This window comes from Mustela nivalis, assembly GCF_964662115.1.
Source record: "Mustela nivalis genome assembly, chromosome: 7".
NCBI lineage: Eukaryota > Metazoa > Chordata > Mammalia > Carnivora > Mustelidae > Mustela > Mustela nivalis.
Window position 1 is genome coordinate 275,929 of NC_139026.1, and position 19,750 is coordinate 295,678.

The 19,750-nt window shown below is 51.2% G+C and overlaps 1 protein-coding gene across 41 annotated transcripts in view; it reads right to left on the minus strand.

Annotated features, from left to right (window-relative positions):
- Nucleotides 1-17,769, minus strand: part of PPP6R2 (protein phosphatase 6 regulatory subunit 2) — an 86,968-nt gene extending 69,199 nt beyond the window's left edge. For 6 of the 41 annotated variants that reach the window (XR_014313930.1, XR_014313931.1, XM_082739379.1 and 3 more), the window contains exon 1: nucleotides 17,515-17,756. The gene's annotated coding sequence lies outside the window, so the exon portion shown is untranslated. Of the gene's footprint in view, nucleotides 1-2,222; nucleotides 2,335-4,287; nucleotides 4,506-12,655; nucleotides 12,845-16,410; nucleotides 16,533-17,514 lie in introns of those variants that run through there. The other 35 variants (XR_014313934.1, XR_014313935.1, XM_082739365.1 and 32 more) reach the window with 18 other exon arrangements.
- Between the last annotated feature and the right edge of the window lie 1,981 nt (nucleotides 17,770-19,750).

The window sequence follows — 19,750 nt, forward strand, 5'->3', positions numbered from 1 at the left end:
TACCTAAAAAAAGTTGTACCTAAACCTAATCACCTTGTCAATCTCTTCACTAGAAATGTGAGAGAAAGGAACAAGTTAAATAATATAAAAAGAGCAACTAGTGAAATCCAGAATGTGGGAGCTTACGGGACAAATAACCAAATTTCTCCAACCAACCAACAACACAGGAAGGGCAGTCAGCCCTAGGAACAAAGGATTTAAGAGACATTCAATAAAGTGAGACACTTTAACTTCGATTCAAACCAAGCAACTACAGAAGGTACGTTTTTAGGCTGAGCATAGATCAGAGATCAGCAGGCATGTAAAATGGCACGATTTCACAATTTCTACAATTTGCTTTTAAATATACCGGGGGGGGGGGGGAAGATTAGGAGGAGTACAGAGAGGCAAAACAAGATTGACAAAATGTCACAACTAGTGAAACTATAGGAGTCAAGGGCAGGGCTGCCCCAGGATGGGCCACTTTTTTTTTTTTTTTTAAGATTTTATTTATTTATTTGACAGACAGAGATCACAAGTAGGCAGAGAGGCAGGCAGAGAGAGAGAGAGAGAGAGAGAGAGAGAGAGAGAGAGGGAGGCTTCCTGCGGAGCAGAGAGCCCGATGCGGGGCTCGATCCCAGGACCCTGAGATCATGACCTGAGCCGAAGGCAGCGGCTTAACCCACTGAGCCACCCAGGCGCCCAGGATGGGCCACTTTATCATAAAGATTATTCTGAGTTAAAAAGCTATCAAAACCCAGAAAATCCAGGAAAAGCTGTTTACCTCCCCCTCAACTGCCTGCAAAGAATTTAGGGAGTGCCTCCAAGAAGAACCCTCTCACCATAGCTAACTACATCATACTACGAAGGAGGTAAGGCAGGTGGGGAGAAGCCTAGCAAGGCGTGTCTGACCCAAATCCTCTCCGCAGCCCTGAGCGGCAGCAAACATTTGTTTACCAAACCTTTGCTCTTTTTCACCTTCCTGTGACCTGCGTTCCTTCCGAGTCCCAGACCCCCACCCCTCACCTTAGTTCAGAATGAGAATATATACTATTTTGCCTGTCTTTGGAATTTCCATATCTGTTTGGATTCCCCATCCATACAAAATTAAATTACATTTTCTCCGGTTAATCTGTCTCAGTCCGGCTGGACCTTGATTGGGACAGAACATTCTTGCTTCCAGACGAAGCTGAGGAATGGGCACCTAGAGATCTGTTGCACGATCATCTTTACCTGTGCCTATGGGTAGGTGTGTAATTACCCATCAGAAAACTCACACCTAGGGGCGCCTGGGTGGCTCAGTGGTTAAGCCGCTGCCTTCGGCTCGGGTTGTGATCCCAGAGTCCTGGGATCGAGCCCCGCATCAGGCTCTCTGCTTAGCAGGGAGCCTGCTTCTCCCTCTCTCTCTGCCTGCCTCTCTGCCTGCTTGTGATCTGTCTGTCAAATAAATAAATAAAATCTTTAAAATAAAGAAAAGAGGGCCGCCTGGGTGGCTCAGTGGGTTCAGTCGCTGCCTTCGGCTCAGGTCATGATCTCAGGGTCCTGGGATCGAGTCCCACATCAGGCTCTCTGCTCGGCAGGGAGCCTGCTTCCTCCTCTCTCTCTGCCTACCTCTCTGCCTACTTGTGATCTCTGTCTGTCAAATAAATAAATAAAATCTTTAAAAAAAAATAAAATAAAAAATAAAAAAAAAGAAAAGAAAACTCACACCTAGAGTCTTGGTCTCATTCGAAGCATCTCAGGGGACCTTAAAAGGAGAATACCAAATCGAAGAGAAGACAACTACTGCCCTGGCTACACAGACCAGTCTCTGTCAAATGTCCAAAGGCAGGACTTCCCCCGGATGTGGGAGGCCAGGTTCCTCCCGCTTAAGATGGAGAATGTCCAACCAGTCCCTGGAAACAGGGGTGTTTTAAAGGCTGTCTGGGACAAGTCACCCAGACTGCATGGGGTTCCTTGGTGAATCAATCCTAGAGAGGATTTTCATAGACCATCCCCAGGAAATAATGAGACAGTAGAAGTGTCAGACAGCAGAGGAACGGGAGAGATGCGACTTCATGACAACAGGTAGTCAGGCTGTCTAATATTAAACTGACAGGAACACACAGTACAGTTGACCTTAGCCAAAAGGCCAAGAAGCAATCAGGTTGTCGAGCAGCAGATGACTCAGCGAGCCTGGCTTGGCCGCCTAATGGAACCCCCACAACAGTGCAAAGGCTAACAGCTGAGCTTCAGAGTCTGACCTTCTAAGAATGACATCTTCTTCTCCCTGAGCCAGGTAGAGGGCTGCGGGCATCTATCCTCAGTCACATCCCCAGCCTTGAAAAGGAAGGAGCAGCGGACACCTGCCAGGACCTGGGGGAGCCCCAAGGACACGGTGCTGAGTGAGACCAGCCAGACACAGGACAAATCCTGTCTGGCCCCACTTCTAGGAGGCACCCGCAGTGGTCAGACCCAGGGACAGAGTGGGGCCCCAAGGAGGGGTCTGTGGGGGGACAGTTTCAGTTTGGGGAGACAGAAAAGTTTTGGATACAGGCAGGGGTGACGAGAGCACAGCCAGGTGAATGTGCTTAGTGCCTCTGAAGTGCACACCTAAAAATTATTAAAATAGTAAGTTTTGGGGTGCCTGGGGGTCTCAGTGGGTTAAGCCGCTGCCTTCAGCTCAGGTCATGATCTCAGGGTCCTGGGATCGAGTCCCGCATCGGGTTCTCTGCTCAGCGGGGAGCCTGTTTCCCCTCTCTCTCTGCCTGCCTCTCTGCCTACTTGTGATCTCTGTCTGTCAAATAAATAAATAAAATCTTTAATTAAAAAAATAAGTAAAAATAAAATAAATAAAATCTTCAAAAAAAAAAAAAGAAAAGGAAGGAAGGAAGGAAGGAAGGCAGGCAGCTCTACTCAGGTATCTACTCAGATAATATCCTGAACCTTACACTTCTGGACCAAGAGCCGTCTTACGGCGGCAACAGGGAAGGCCTAGTCTCCAGATTTCCAGTTCTTCAGCCATGTCCCAGTGCAAGGGCTGTGGCGCGAAGGGCCGCAGGGTGGGACGGTACTAGGGGGAAGGAAGCAGCTGGCCAGAGACCACAGCAGGTGGAGCAAAGCCTGCAGCAGGAGCACGAGGCCAGCCCTGGGGGCAGGAGTAGATCCATGGCAGCCACCTACACCCCTGCAGGAACACAGGGCCAGGGGACACGTCTGCCAGTATCTAAAAGAAAGGCAAGAAACCCAAATTTTCTTAAATCTCCAAATCTTCAAATGTTAACTAATTTAAATTTTTTATTTTTATTTTTTAAAATATTTTATTTATTTATTTGATAGAGATCACAAGTAGGCAGAGAGGCAGGCAGAGAGAGGAGGAAGCAGGCTCCCCGCTGAGCAGAGAGCCCGATGTGGGGCTCGATCCCAGGACCCCAAGATCATGACCCGAGCTGAAGGCAGAGGCTTTAACCCCCTGAGCCACCCAGGCGCCCCCTAATTTAAATTTTTAATCCCATGTAGGCCAAGACTATGAAGAGTTAAGGGATCTTCAGCTGACGGTGTCTCTGCGGGAGAGGTGGCCTGCCTCTGTGCCCCCGCTGGCCCCAGCCTGGGAGCCGCGAGGATGAGATGGGACCCACACAGATAGAGAGTACCCAGCTCCTATCTGGCCTTTCGTGAGAACTCTACAACTGACAGCGAGCCTGACTGGCCCTGCTTAGGCGGCCGCACAACCCTGGGGCTTCAAGCTTCCAGCTTCTCCCTGCCACTGATGGAGCTCAGCAGGTGTCCCACCAAAGTCTCAGAAAGGGCATCCATACAGAGCCTCACCAGACACCTTGAACAAGAGCTCTGTCTGGCCCAAGCAGCTTCTCCCCTTCTCCCAGGTTTCTCAAGAGCTCCCTCCTAGCTGTTGAGTGTGAGGAAGAGAAGACTCAGAGCAAAAGCTGAACACCTCTCTGCTCAGTGCTAGTAACCGCGGCTGCTCTGCCTGGTTAAGGGTAGAGCCTGCTGGCGCTGTCAGCACGTACCCTCCTCTTCCCTCCTGGAGACATACACAGAGCCCCAGTCCAAGAGCCCATCAGCACGGCAGACCTGAGCATGGGGGGTAGGGGAGGCTCTCTGGCATGAAATCCAGCTTCCATCACTGACTAGTCCTACAACCCTGGGCATGCGCCCTGTGTGTGTGTGATGCAAGTAAAAACGTGACTCAGCGACAAGGAGCTGTCATGACTGCCCCCACCCGATCTAGAACAGTGGCCAACACCAGATGCCCGGGGAGAAAAGGAGACAACGACAGATCTTCCTCCAGTCCCAGGAAGCGTCCAATACCTCGTGTGACGGACCGCGCACCGTACTCGAGCGGAAAGACGGCGGGGCTGTCCGGGTCTCGGCTGTCTATCTCGTGATCGCGGGCTGACTGGGAACTGTGGCCGCGGCCCAGCATCACGAGGGATCGTACCACAGATCCCTAGCACGGAAAAGATCCAGATTCAAAATGCCAACTACAGTTTCTGCAGAACGCAGACCGCTTTTGTACCCCTGTAAAGCTGAAAAATCAAACGTTGAACCGTTGTTAAACCGGGGCCGCCTCTACAGGGAGCCAGAGACATACCACAGCAAGGCCCGGCCGCGCCTGTGCCCCACGACAAATGACACCAGACAGTGCCTGCACCGCATCTGTTCTCGTCCCCATACTCGTCCCCATACCCTCGGCCGGGACTCCCGGAAGGACAGAGACGTGGAGACACGTGTGTAACAAGTGCGTCGAACAGGTGGCATAAAGCCCAACAAGCGCCGAGCAGAAACCAGGGCGGCGGCCCGAGCGGAGCCCACACCAGAGCACAAGACAGGGAAGCCAAGGGAGCCGGAGGGCAGGGGGCCCTGCCAGGGGAGAAGAAAGCAGCAGGGGCTGCCGACAGCAGGCAGTGGCCCGCCGGGCCCAGCCCGCACAGCGAGCAGCGGAGGCCTCAAGCATTTCAGGACCAGCCACGGCCACGGCCACAGGTTAATGAGTGTCAGCTCCAAGCTGGACTCCCGGCCAGCTAACAGTGGAGTCCATATTCCCAATCTCCGTGTGACACGGAGTCAAGTCAAGACAGACGGAAAAGGAGGCACCAAAGGAGCTACAGAAAGGGTTATGAAGATGCAGGGAGAGGACATGAAGGTCCTCACCAGGACTGAGCCGAGAGTTTCCCAGGCTGGAGAGGGAACGACACCCCGAGGAGGGAAGCACACGTCTTCGACAGGGAGCAGTCGGCGGGTTTCTCCTCGGGAGCCGAGCCCTCTGGGACCAGCAGTGCCACTGCCGCTAACCGCGCATGGGAAAGGCCGGCTCTATCGTGCCTGAGTTACGTCTCAGAAGGGGGCCTTCGGGGGCTGCCAGGTGGCAGTGACATGTGCAGCCGGCGTCGTGCTAGTGTCAACAGCAGCCCACAGAAAGGACACCGGGCATCTTCTGCTCGGCCACAAATGGAGAGAGCGCGACGCGCAGCCCCGCGGCGGGGAGCCCGGCCTCAGGCAGACCTTGCAGCACTCTGCGCAGACGACGTCCTGCCTTCGGGCCTGAGGACAGAGCCGCCGGTTCCCTGTGCCCTGGGGCGTCCTTACTGACAGGGAAAAATGCCAGCCTCCCAGGGCGGACAGCAGTGCTGCCCGGGACAGAGCTCAGTGCGTGGGAGCAGGGACACGGACGGGGCCATGTGCGGTAGCGCGCGACAGTTACGAGTGGAGGAAGCAACTGAGTCCTCGGCCCCGCGTCCAGCGGCCTGGCCCGCAGTCAGCTTCTCCACTGACCGCGCCAAAGCACGGTGGTTAAGCCCCAGGTGTCGGCGTCCCCAGCCACACAGCAGACGACAACGGCACGGATCTGGCGGGCGCAGCGCCGGGTTGCGGCGGGCGGCTGGGTCACACCTGCCACGACCGCCATCGGGAGGCCGCTCCCATGAGGAAACCGGGCTGGAGCGCCACTCACTTCCCAGTTTTAAAGACTTTATCTCTTTACTTGGGAGAGACAGAGGGCAGGGGCAGTGGGGGAGCGGACTCCCCGCTGAGCAGGCAGCCCGGGATACCCACACACCCACACTGCGGTGGCCAACGTGGCGGCCCAGCAGACAGGGAGAGCGCTCACATCACATACACCAGATCGCCACAACATCCCTTACACATCATCGTTTTGTCTGTCAGTAAAGCTGAAGAAATGACAAGCAGAAAGCAGGAGCTGCGAGGGAAAAGAGCCAAGCCAAGACGCCCGCCGCTGTCCGGTCCTGGCAGGAGAGAACCCAGAGGTTCAGTTCAGCCAAATGAGAAAGGTTTATCCATTAAAACCCTAGACAGGCCACACCTTAGAAGAATGAAAACCACGTTCCAGAACCCAAAGGCTAGGTCTTAAAACTTAGGGCCCAAACAAAAGACCCAGCCTACAGGCTACATGCTTCTGTAGGATCCAGATGATCTCCCAAAACTGTACCAGTCAGCCCCCACAGAACTCAACCCTCTCTACAGGAAGATAACCCGAACTGGAGTCTCTAGAATGTCCCAGCCATAATGTTCATCATGTAATTAAAAATTACTAGACATGCGAGGCAGAAAACTGTCAAATGACCATATGTTCAAGCTGGCAGATGAGAACTACAAAAACAGCAATTATAAATACATTAAAAGATTTAGGGAAAACATCAGAAGGAGTGAAGAAGAAATGAGTATTACCAGAGAAATGCAAACCTGATCAAAAAAAAGAAGTTCTAGGACTGAAAAATACAGTATCTGAAATTAAAATGTTACTGAATGGGGTGCCTGGGTGGCTCAGTGGGTTAAAGCCTCTACATTTACCTCAGGTCATGATCTCAGGGTCCTGGGATCAAGCCCCGCATTGGGGTCTCTGCTCAGTGGGGACACTGCTTCCCCTTCTCTCTCTGCTGCCTCTCTGCCTGCTTGTGATCTCTGTCTGTCAAATAAATAAATAAAATCTTTTTAAATAATTAATTAATTAAAATAAAATAAAATGTTACTGGATGGAATAAACAACACAATGAGCACAAAAAAAAAAACAACGACTGTGAAGACAGCATAGAAGACATACAAATGTAAACACAGAAAAAGGAATAGTAAAAGGACAAACATATTCAAACCTACGGGAGGACATCAGTCTAAAATAATTATCACTGGGGTCCCAAGAGGAAAGGAGAAAGAATATGAGGCAGAAGAAATATTTGAGAGACAACGGCCAAAAAGTTTCTAATTTGACTAAATATACCAACACATAGATCCAAGAAACTGAGTAAATACCTAAAAGGAAAAATACAAAAGCACACCTAGAACACTACAGTCAAAATAAAAGAGGAAAAATCCTAATAAAAAGAAAGTGTTTATAATAAGAAGTAGGGGCACCTGAGCGGCTCAGTCAGTTAGGTGGCCGGCTCTTGATTTTGGCTCAGGTCATGATTTCAGGGTCATGGGGCAGAGCCCAACATGGGCTCCACACTCAATGGGAGGGAGGGAGTCTGCTTGAGATTCTCTCTCTCCCTCTCACTCTGCCCCCCACACTCCACACACGCACATGCACACTCTTTCTCTAAAAATAATAAATAATCTTTAAAAATATTTATTAAAATACCTCAAACACAATAGGAAAAAAGGTTAAGACGGACAGCAGACTTCCCACAAGAAACAGCAGATGCTAAGATACAACAGCACAAAGTCTTCAAAGTGCCGAAAAATAGAAAGCTATCCACCGAGAATTCTATATTCAGCAAAAATATCCTTCAAAACCAAAGAATAAAGAGCTTCTCAACTTCACTACAGAGAACAGACAGGGTCACCAGAAGGGAGGTGGGTGGGTGGACGGGGAACCCAGAGGATGAGGACGGAAGAGTACACTCACCATGGCAAAATCAAGTAACACAAAATGATACAAAAACAAAGAGCTTTCCCGACAAAAGCTGAGGGGCTCCGTCCCCAGCACACTCACAGCATAAGAGACGCTGAAGGAAGTGCTTCAGGCTGAAGGAAAATTAGCCCATATAGAAAACTGATCTTCAAAAAGGACAGAACAACATCCCGACTCATCTAAAGGGCTGGTATTACCAAACCAATGACATCATGTGAAAAGAAAGTCATAGCTCTCTTATGAATACCCATAAAGAAAACCTCAACAAAATACCAGCAAACCAAATCCAGCCACATATAAAAGCATTACACACCACACCAAGGGAACTTATCCTAAGAATGAAAAGTTACTTTAACACCTGAAAATCAATTAATACAACACACCATACTGACAGGATAAAGGACAGAAATCAAATCATCTCAACAGATGCAGAAAGGACATTTCACAAAATCCAACACCCTTTCATAATTAAAAAAGGAAAAACATTCCACAAAATAGGACTAGAAAGCAACATCCTCAACCACTGAAGGCCCACTACCACCACTTCCATTCAACACGGTAGTAGAGGTTCCAGCCAGTACAATAAAGCAAGAAAAAGAAATAAAAAGCATTAGAACTGGAAGAAAGTAAAACTGTCTTCCTCCAAAGGAATGAAGGAGCTATCCTTCATATTCTAAATAACCCTGTATATGATTATACAGGAAGAAAAATCTGAAGGAATATATAAACCCAGTATGAAAACTGAGAAATGAATTGAGCGATGATGTTGCAGGATACGTAAGCCAACAAATAACTTTATTAACAGCAAATAACTTTAAAAAGTAGAAAATGGGGGGGTGACTGGGTGACTAACCCAGTCAGTTGAATGTCTGCCTTTGGCTCAGGTCATGATCACACGTCCTGGGATCAAGCCCCGTGTCGGGCTCCCTGCTCAGCATGAAGTCTGCTTCTCCCTCTCCCTTTGCCCCTCCCTCTCCCATACTCTGTTTCTCTCTCAAATAAGTTAAAAAAAAAAAAAAAAAAAAAACCTTTTTAAGTAAAAAATAGAAAATGGGGCACCTGGCTGGCTCAGTCGGTGGAGCTTGTGACTCTTGATCTCAGGACTGTGGATCTGAGCCCCACGCTGGGTGCAGAGATTACTTACAAATAAACAAAATATTCTAAATAAATGTTTTAAATAACCAAAAATATCAAATACCTACAAATATACTGAATGAAAAAAGTGCATCTGTAAGATACTGCTGAGAAAAATGCAAGGAGATGTCAATCAACGGAAACAGATGACTGTGTTCACACTCAGTTCTAACACGGATGTACAGAATCCATGTAATCCCAACCAAACTTCTAACAAAACTTCTGTACATACTGAAGAGCTTATTCTAGGGGCGCCTGGGTGGCTCAGTGGGTTAAAGCCTCTGTTTTCGGCTTGGGTCATGATCCCAGGGTCCTGGGATCGAGCCCCGCATCGGGCTCTCTGCTCAGCAGGGAGCCTGCTTCCTCCTCTCTCTCTGCCTGCCTCTCTGCCTACTTGTGATCTCTGTCAAATAAATACATAAAATCTAAAAAAAAAAAAAAAGCTTATTCTAAAGCCGGCAATCCAACTTTGTACAAGAATAAAGGTGGAGGACTTACACTACCTCATCTCAAGACTTACTATTAAACTAAAATAATTAAGACAGTGTGATGTTGGCATAGGATAGAAAAATACACCAACAAAACGTAACAAAAAGCCCAGAAATAAGCCCGCACACGTATGTTTAATTTATAACAAAGGCTCCCCAAAAAAGCTCGGATGATTTTATAAACCACATGGGGGGTGAGGGAATTACCCTGATTTCAGCTCACATTAAAAAATAATGAGGGGCACCTGGGTGGCTCAGAGGGTTAAGCCTCTGCCTTCGGTTCAGGTCATGATCTCAGGGTCCTGGGATGGAGCCCTGTATCAGGCTCTCTGCTCCACGGGGAGCCTGCTTCCCCCACCCCCGCCCCGCCCCGCTCTCTCCCTGCCTCCTTGTGATCTCTGTCAAATGAATAGATAAAATTTTTTTAAAAACATAATGTAAGGGGCGCCTGGGTGGCTCAGTGGGTTAAGCCGCTGCCTTCAGCTCAGGTCATGATCTCAGGGTGCTGGGATCGAGTCCCACATCGGGCTCTCTGCTCAGCAGGGAGCCTGCTTCCTCCTCTCTCTCTGCCTGCCTCTCTGCCTACTTGTCATCTCTGTCAAATAAATAAATAAAATCTTTAAAAAAAAAAAAACATAATGTAATAATGAAAGATGGATCACTCAGAAAGATCAGTGTTTGCTTGGAGATGGAAAGCCAGGAAAGAGTGGGACTGAGGACTCCCCAAATGGTATGAGGAATGTGGGGCACGGTAGACGTTCACTACACTGGGATATTTCACAGGTGTATACAGATGTCAAAACTTACAAATTACATGTTAAACATGTGTGGTTTATTGTATAGCAACTGAATCTCAATAAAGATGTTAAAAAGAAAAAGGTGAATCAAATCAAAATACAAAACCACCCACTATACAACTTTTACAGGGGTGTCTGGTTCAGTCAGTGGAATGTGTGACTCTTGATCTGGGGGTTCACACTCAAATTCAAGCCCCCTGTTGGGTGTAGAAATTACTTAAAAATAAAATCTCAAAAAATAATTTTTTTTAACCAAAAAAGTTAAAAAGAGGGAGGTGCCTGGGCAGCACAGTTGGTTAAGTATGGTTAAGTGTCCAACTCAGTGTTAGCTCAGGTCCTGATCTCAGGGTTGTGAGATGGAGCCCCATACCGGGCTCTGTGCTCAGCAGAGTCCGCTTGGGACTCTTTCTCCCTCTCCCTGCTCCTCCCATTTGTGCGCTTGCGCGCTCTCTCTCTCCCAAATACATAAGTTTTTTTTTAAAAGAAAAAGAGGGGTGCCTGGGTGGCTCAGTTGTTTAAGTGTCTGCCATCAGCTCAGGTCAATCGAGCCTCATGTCAGGTTCTCTGCTTCTCCCTCTGCCTGCAGCTCCCCCTGCGTGAGTGCTCGCACTCTCAAATAAATAAAACTTTAACAAGAAAAAGAGTGTTTTCATAGCACTGGTACATGTAAAACTGTTAGGACACATGATAAACATTTAAAAAAAAAAAAAAAAAACCACTGACAGGACATCTGGCTAGCTCAGCTAGAGAAACACCCAATTCTCAGTCTCGGGGTTGTATATGAGCCCCCCACTGGGTGTAGAGATTATTAAAAAAATAATCAGGGGGCACCTGGGTGGCTAGGTGGGTTGGGCCTCTGCCTTCAGCTCAGGTCATGATCTCAGAGTCCTGGGATCGAGCCCCGCATTGGGCTCTCTGCTCGGCGGGGAGCCTGCTTCCTCCTCTCTCTCTGCCTGCCTCTCTGCCTACTTGTGATCTCTCTCTGTCAAATAAATAAATTTGAAAAAAAAATAATAATCAAAGGTGCCTGGGTGGCTCAATCATTAAGCATCTGCCTTTGGCTCAGATCACAATCCCAGGGCGCTGGGATGGAGCCCCGCATCAGGCTCCCTGCTCAGCGGGGAGCCTGCTCCCCCTCCACCCCCTCCCCACTGCTTCCCTCTCTGCCTACTTGTGATCTCTGTCAAATAAACAAATAAAATCTCTAAAGAAAAAAAAAAAAAAAAAAAACCAGAGTAGAGATACCTGGCTGGTTCAGTCAGTCAGCACATGACCCTTGATCTCGGGATCACGAATTCAAGCCCCATGTTGGATGCAGAGATTACTTTTTCTTTTTTTTTTAAGATTTTATTTATTTATTTGACAGAGAAAGATCGCAAGCAGGCAGAACGGCAGGCAGAGAGAGAGGGGGAAGCAGATAGCCTGCGGAGCAGAAAGCCCAGTGTGGGGCTCAACTCCAGGACCCTGGGATCGTGACCTAAGCTGAAGGCAGAGGCTCAACCCACTGAGCCCCCCACGCACCCTGTAGGCAGAGATTACTTTTTTTTAAGATTTTATTTATTTGACAGAGAGAGAGAGAGAGAGAGAGATCACAAGTAGGCAGAGAGGTAGGTAGAGAAAGAGGAGGAAGCAGGCTCCCCATTGCGCAGAGAGCCCGATGTGGGGCTCGATCCCAGGACCCTGAGATCATGACCTGAGCTGAAGGCAGAGGCTTAAACCACTGAGCCACCCAGGTGCCCCCAGAGATTACTTTTTAAGAAGTAAATAAAATCAGGACAGCTGGGCAGCTCATTTGGTTAAGTGTCTGCCTTTGGCTTGGGTCTGATTCCACAGTCCTGGGATCGAGCCCCACATCAGGCTCTCTGCTCAGCAGGGAGACTGCTTCGCCCTCTGCCCCCAACCCCCAACTCATACTTGCATTCTCTCCGAAACAAATAGAATCTTGGGGGAAAAAAAAAAAGTAAATAAAATTAAAAAGAAAAATAGACAAACCATAAAATATTTAAAAATTTACTCCTTACACAGAAAAACACACACACACAAAATCATAAAGGACTCATTATCAGCACATATATATATTTTAACTCCTAAATGAATAATAAACAATCTGGGGCATCTGGGTGGCTGTCTGTTGGCCCTTGGCACTCCTGGGTTTCAGCTTGGGTCTCAGGGTCACAGGATCAGCCCGCAAAGGACTCTGCAGTCAGAACAAGTCTGCTTAAGGCTCTCTCACTCCCTCTCCCTCTGCTCCTCCCCCCCAGTAGAGCATGCTCTCTAAATAAATAAAAATCTTTAAAAAGCAATCCAATCAAGGGTGGATTAAAAACCTGACACTTCACAAGAAAAATATAAGGGGCCAATTAGCATATAAAAAGTTGTCCACCAAGGGGCACCTGGGTAGCTCAGCAGTTAAGCATCTGCCTCTTGGTTTCTGCTCAGGTCAGCTCAGGTCATGATCTTGAGGTCATGAGATCGAGCCCCATGTCAGGCTCAGGCCCAGCTCGGAGTCCGCTTGGCTCTCTCCCTCCTTCTCTGACCGTCCCTCCAATGAACTTGGGAGCATGCACACGTGCTCTTACTCTCTAAAATAAAATCAAATCTTAAAAAAGCGTTCACCAAAAATAAAACAAACAGTTGTTCACCGTCATTCATCAGAAAAATGCAAATTAAACCACAATGAGCTATCACTATCACCTGAATAACTAAAATTAAAAAGACTGACGAGGGGCACCTGGGTGGCTCAATGGGTTAAAGCCTCTGCCTTCGGCTCAGGTCATGATCTCAGGGTCCTGGGATCGAGCCCCGCATCGGGCTCCCTGCTCAGTGGGGAGCCTGCTTCCCCCTCTTGCTCTGCCTGCCTCTCTGCCTACTTGTGATCTCTCTCTCTCTCTCTCAAATAAATTAATAAATTAAAAAATTTTTAGAAAAAAAAAAAGACTGACGATACCAAGGGCTGGTGTGGATATGGAAAAACTGGAACTCCCATACATTATTGGTGGGAATGTAAAGTGGTACCAGATTGGAAAATGGTTTGGCAGTTTCTAAAAAAGTTAAACATATATCTATACTATGAACCAGCAATTCCACTCCTAAATATTTACCCCAAAGAAATACCAAATATCCACAACACTTGCATAAGAATCTTGACTTGAGTCATAATATCCAAAAAAGTGACAGCAACCCAAATATCAATACGAAAAGAAAAATATATTTTCATGCAAATTAATACTACTCAAAAAGCAAAAAATACAGATACAAGCATTTTTGTTTAAAGATTTTGTTTCTTGGGGCGCCTGGGTGGCTCAGTGGGTTAAAGCCTCTGCCTTCGGCTCAGGTCATGATCCCAGGGTCCTGGGATCGAGCCCCGAATCGGGCTCTCTGCTCAGCAGGGAGCCTGCTTCCCCCCTCTCTCTCTGCCTGCCTCTCTGCCTACTTGTAATGTCTGTCAAATTAAATAAATAAAATCTTAAAAAAAAAAAATTTATTTATTTGAGAGAGCATACCAGCAAGGTTCGAAGGGCAAAGGGAGAGGGATAAGCAGATTTCCCACTAAGGGGGGAACCTGATGTGGGGCTCGATCCCAGGATCCCGAGACCTTGACCTGGGCTGAAGGGAGATGCCTAACCAACTGAGCCACCAGATACAAGCATTTAAATCAATAAACCTCAAGGGGCACCTGACTAGCTCAGTCGGTGGAGTGTGGAGCTCTTCATCACAGACTCAATCTCTGTTGGACACAGAGATTACTTAAAAAGTAAGCAAGCAAGTAAATAAATATATAAATAAATAAATCTCAAAAGCATTACACTGGGCAAAAGACAAGACACAAAAGAGCATCCACTTTATGATTTCATTTATAGGAAGCCGAAAGACCTGCAAAATTAATCTGTATAACAGAAATCAGAACAATGGTTGCCTGATTTGGAAGTTGGTTGCAGTAACTCAAGGGACACAAGGAAACTTTTAGGAATGACAGAAATGTTCTATATCTTGACATGAGTGATGGAGACACAGGTGTATATACATCTCTCAAAATTCAGCAAACATATTTAAAATCTGCACATTTCACTGGGTGTAAAATATTCTTCAGTAATTTTTAGTGGAGAATTTTTTTTAAGATTTTATTTATTTGAGAGAGAGCAGAAAGAGAGAGCACAAGCCGTGGGGGCAGGCAGAGGGAGAAGGAGAAGCAGACCCTCGATGAGCAGGAAGCCCAACTCAGGGCTCAATCCCCAAACCTGGGATCATGACCTGAGCGGAAGGCAGATGCTTAACTGACTGAGCCATCCAGGAACCTTGTATTAATTTTTAAAGAAATGAAAAGCTAAAAAAATAAAGAAATAAAAGACATCCTGTGTTAAGATATTGCTGTACCCAAATTTGACAGGATTTCCAAAAAGTCAATGGCTGAGGATGCCTAGGAATGCGGTGCAAATGAGACTGACTTCACAACGCCTGCTTTGGAATCGCCCGACTTTCACTCCAGAGCTCTGACTTCCCGCGCAGGAGGCACCCACAGGGGGCGAGAGTGAAAGGCACAGGCTCTGCTAGAGTCTGACCAGCCGAGCTGAGCCCCGGGTCTCCCTTGGATTTACTGTGATCTTGGACACTTTCCTTAACTTGTGCCTCAGCTTCTTCACATAAATAGGAATAGGAACATCAGCAGTAACTGTGTCATTAAGTGGTTTTAACCACTGAGCCACCCAGGCGTCCCCCCCCTTTTAAAAGATTTATTTATTTATTTATTTATTTGACAGGCAGATCACAAGTAGGCAGCGTCATTAAGTTGTTTTAAGAAGTAAATGTTTAGGAGATGGACAGAAGGGGCAGGGAAAAGTGTAAATGCTTACTGGTTTAGATGTCAAAATACAAAATTTAAGGGCGCCTGGGTGGGTCAGGGGGTTAAGCCGCTGCCTTCGGCTCAGGTCATGATCCCAAGGTCCTGGGATCCAGCCCCGCATCGAGCTCTCTGCTCAGCAGGGAGTCTGCTTCCTCCTCTCTGTCTCTGCCTGCCTCTCTGCCTACTAGTGATCTCTATCTGTCAAATAAATAAATAAAATCTTTAAAAAAAAAATACAAAATTTAGATCTGCTTTTCACTCTCTGGTTCATGGAAAATTCTGCACAAGTCATGTACCCCCTTTCGTCAAAATGTCTGTTGCATCTCACAAGGATATAAGCATAGAAAAAGGAAAAGCACTTTGTTTAAAAAAAGAATTCAATAAGATGATGTATGTGATGCGCTTTAAAAAGGGCCTGCAGCTTCTTCTAAATAAAGCTTTATTGGAACAACACACGTGTGTACACAGAAATGCTTGGTACATAATCAGCTACCATTCTAATGCAAAAATTTAAAACAGTGTTTTGAAAGTTAGCCTTTTTTTTTTTTTTAAAGATTTTATTTATTTATTTGACAGAGAGATCACAAGCAGGCAGAGAGGCAGGCAGAGAGAGAGAGGAGGAAGCAGGCTCCCTGCTGAGCAGAGAGCCTGATGTGGGGCTCGATCCCAGGACCCTGAGATCATGACCTGAGCCGAAAGCAGCGGCCCAACCACTGAGCTACCCAGGAAAGTTAGCCTTTGTCCTTAACCTAAAGGAAAAGGAAGGGGAGGAGCCTCAGTCAGCCGTCTGAGATGTAAATCCGGAGTCAATCATCTCTTGGCTGTACACCTGTTTTCTCATCTGTAAAATGGGTGGTAACAGTTCCCATACCCCCGAGGTCCTGCGAGGATTAAGGAATTCATACAAAGCATTCCGAGCCGCAGCACACAGTGAGGTGGCCAGATGCTGCCCTGTGCCCTCACCAAGACTTTACACACTACCCCGTGCTGAGGACCTGTTTACCCGCACCCTGAGCTCTCCAGGGGCTTCAGATTCTTCTGCCCAGACGGCTTCTTGCTTGACCCTTGGAAGTGTCAGACGTCTCCCGCCACTCCAAGCCAAAGGAAAACCTCACTTTCCAACCCAGTATGACACCCTGCTTCCCCAGCTCAGCAAACGGTGCCACAGTGCAGCCATCTGTGCCACCAAGCAGCCTAGACAGCACCCTGAGCCCTCCCCGGCCATCCGCAAGGGCCACCACTCTGCCTGCACACATCTGAGCGGACCGGCAAGGTCTGAGCACCCCCGCACCACACCCAACACCCCACCTCTCCTCCCTCCGCTGCAAGGCCAAGAGCCCACCCTGGCCACAGGCTCCGGTCATCTGGGCTCCTGGAGAAGCTCCACCACCAGGCCATGGCATGCGCGGTCCTCCCAGCCTGGAAGGCCCTGTCCGCCCCCCCCAGTTCTCACGGCTCAGGAGCCTGGCTGACAGGGGTCAGAAAGGCCCAAAGGCAGGAGGATGTGGGGAAGAGGTAAGAGCTGAGTGTCGGGGAGGCCACAGGAGCAGGTGACAGCAGGCTGAGACGGCCGCAGGGACAAGGCCGGTGGTGGGCAGAGGGACAGGGGGCAGGGCTGCAGGGAGAGCAGGGACCGCTGGGGAGTGACGGAGCGCGGGAGCTGGGGTGACAGCGGCAGGCTCAGAGCAGGCAGTACCAAGGGGGTGGACGACGCCAACAGGGCCCCAAGCGGCAGTCTGGGGGTGCAGGAGGCAACCCCGACAGGTCAGGGCCAGCGACGGGCACGAGGGAAGGCAGCGCTGATGGGGCCGGAGGGAGACACGGGGCAGGCCGGGGAAGGGAAGCTGCGCGCCCCACAGACCGAGGGGCAGCAGCGAGAGCGGCCAGGGCAGGGACGAGCGTGGACACCGGGGAGGGACAGTCCCGCCGCAACAGGTAGAGAGGGTAGCGCCGGCGGGTGCGGAGCGCGGCCCAGTGGTCAGGGTCCCTCCCGGGCGGGAGAAGGGAGGGAGCCGTGCGGAGGCCCGGGCCGTGGCCGGTGAGGAGGGCACTTGGGGGTCAGGGCCGGGAGGGCACCCCCGCCCGGGGTGGAGGCGGACACTGCCTCGGGGACGGGGAGGAGCTGGCCGGGGGAGGGGGCAGGGGGGACACCGTGCGGGGGCGGACACCGGGGGGGGGACACCGTGCGGGGGCGGACACGGGGGGGGACACCGGGGGGGGACACCGTGCGGGGACACTGACGAGGGGCACCGCCGACGGGGGCAGTGCGGTGAGGACACCGACGGGGGGAACACGGACGGGGCGGACAGCCACGGGCGCACCCACAGCGGGGCGGTCACGACCGGGCAGCGGCGGGCGCGGCCGGAGCGGCGGGCCCGGCTGGGAAGAGCCGCGGCGGGCGGCCGCACTCACCTGCCCCGCGGGCCGGGCGTCGCGGCGGCTCCTCGGAGGCCCGGGTGGAGGCCAGGGCGCGGGCGGAGGCGAAGCCCGGGCGACCTGGGGCTAGCCGCACGCACATGGGCCCGGCCGGGCGCGGCGCCCACGGACACGGCGCCCACGGACACGGCGCGGGCCGGCCGGCGGCTCGGGACCGGCTCGGGCCGCGGGCGGCGCTGGGGTCGCTCCAAAATGGCGGCGGCAGCGGGAGCGCGCGCGCACGCCGGGGGCGGTGTCTGGCGCGAGGGCGCGCGCCGGGGCGGGGCCAAACAGGGGGCGGGGCGGGGTGGGGCGGGGTCCAGCCGGGAGGCGGGGCGGCGCGGGGCGGCGCGCCTGCGTGGACGCGGCCCGGCGGGGGCGGCAGTTGCGCGGCGGCGGGAGTTGCGCGGCGGCTGCGGGAGCGCGGCGCGGAGGCGTGCGGCCCGGCCCTGTGGCCCGCTGCTCTGAGGCACGACCGCGTTTCTAAGCGAACTTCATAAACTTGCTCTGGGGTTGGGCCACGGCAGGGGCAGAGCCACCCCTCCCGAGGCCGGACGCGGCCAGAGGGCGCCACCCCGGGGCGCGCGTCCTCCTGCGCGAGGGCGTCCCCCACCCCGGGCCGTGTCCGGAGCTCCTCGGCGCTGGGGAGGGCCCGGCCCAGGCCAGCCTGAGCGGCGGGCCGCCACGGTGACCGCGGGGCGCCCTCTGCGTCCTGCTCCCTCGCCGGCCTGCGAGCGCCCGCGCAGCCGCCGTGGACGCGCCCCTTGGCCCCGGCGCCCCGGGGGTTCGCGGCGGTTCGCGCGGTGAGCTCGGCGCCGCGAGTTCCGTCACACTCACCTGCACGGCGCGATGGATGGGGCGCCCCGGGGGCTCGGTCGGGGATGCGTCTGCCTTCCACTCGGGTCATGGTCCCGGGGTCCCGGGATCGAGTCCCGATGGGGCTCCTTGCTCGGCCGGGGTCTGCTGCTCCCTCTGCCCTTCCCCCTGCTGGTGCCCTCTCACGCTCTCTGTCAAGTAAATAAATAAAACCTGTTTTAAAACAATAACGAAATAAAGTAAAATGAGAGCTATCATTTCGGGAGTCAGCGTGGAGCGTGGGGAAATGCTGGAAATGGAAACCTAAGGGAAGTCGAAGCCAAGGTCCTGCCTCCCCTCCCAATCCTCCGGGTCGCGGGGAAAGCCGTCTGGGCCGTTGCTGTGCAGAGCGCTGTCCGCAGGGGGGCCCGCAGAGCCGCTGGAGCACGGCCTCCTTTGGGGCTCGCCCTGCAGGGTCGCTTCAGAGCAGGATGTCTCCGGTCCCTTCAACACTTCTCACTGCATCCTGCAGGGCAGACGTCTGGCAAGTTGTAGGGTCAACTTCCAGGAATTAGGTTTTTAAAAAAGCATCCACTGGGAGCCTGGGAGGCTCAGCGGGTTGAGCATCGAGCTCTTGGTTTGGGCTCAGGCAGCGATCTGGTGGTTGTGGGTTGAGCCTTGTGTCTGCACTCAGTGCGGAGTCTGCTTCAGATTCTCTCTCCCTCTCCCTCCTACTCACTCTCTCTTAGAAGAATAAAATCTTTTTAAAAAGGGGAAAAAATAAATGGCCCTACAAGCAAGAAGAGAGGCGCCCTGCACATCCAGCAGTGAAGGCCCCTTAGGGCAGATGTTGGCAGTGCCATGGATTGAGCTGCAGAATGGGGGCTCAGGGTCAGGGAGCCAGATGCTACAAATGTTCCCACTGGTTTTTCTCCTGTGGGAGTGCCCATAACCCTCTGTCTATCTTGATGTTCTTCCTGTGCCCAGGCCACAGTGTCTGGGGGTCAGCCTGGGCCCTTCTCCTCTTAGATTGCACACTGATTTATCAGCACTTCTATCCCTGCACTTCTAAATATGGCCAGCTCTCCACAACCACACACTGGGCCAAGACCAGTTTCTCTTACCTGACTCACAACAGCAGCCTCCCAGTGAATTCCCTGCTTCTATTCCGACATTCTTGCTAGAGGCCTGCTTACATCACCACAGCACCTCCAGAGATCCAGTGAAAGCGAGCTCATCACACCCTTCCCCAGCTTCCACTCACACAGCCAGAAAGCCAAGTCCTTGCTACTTGCAAGGTCCCATGTGATCTTTTCCCATTTCCCCTACTCTGCCCCTTGCTCATTTGGCTCAGTTGTGATAACCTCCTGCCACAGCCCACTTGCTTATGCTTTCCTCTAGCTATTGCTACCTTGTTAACTTCCTCCTAGATCCAACT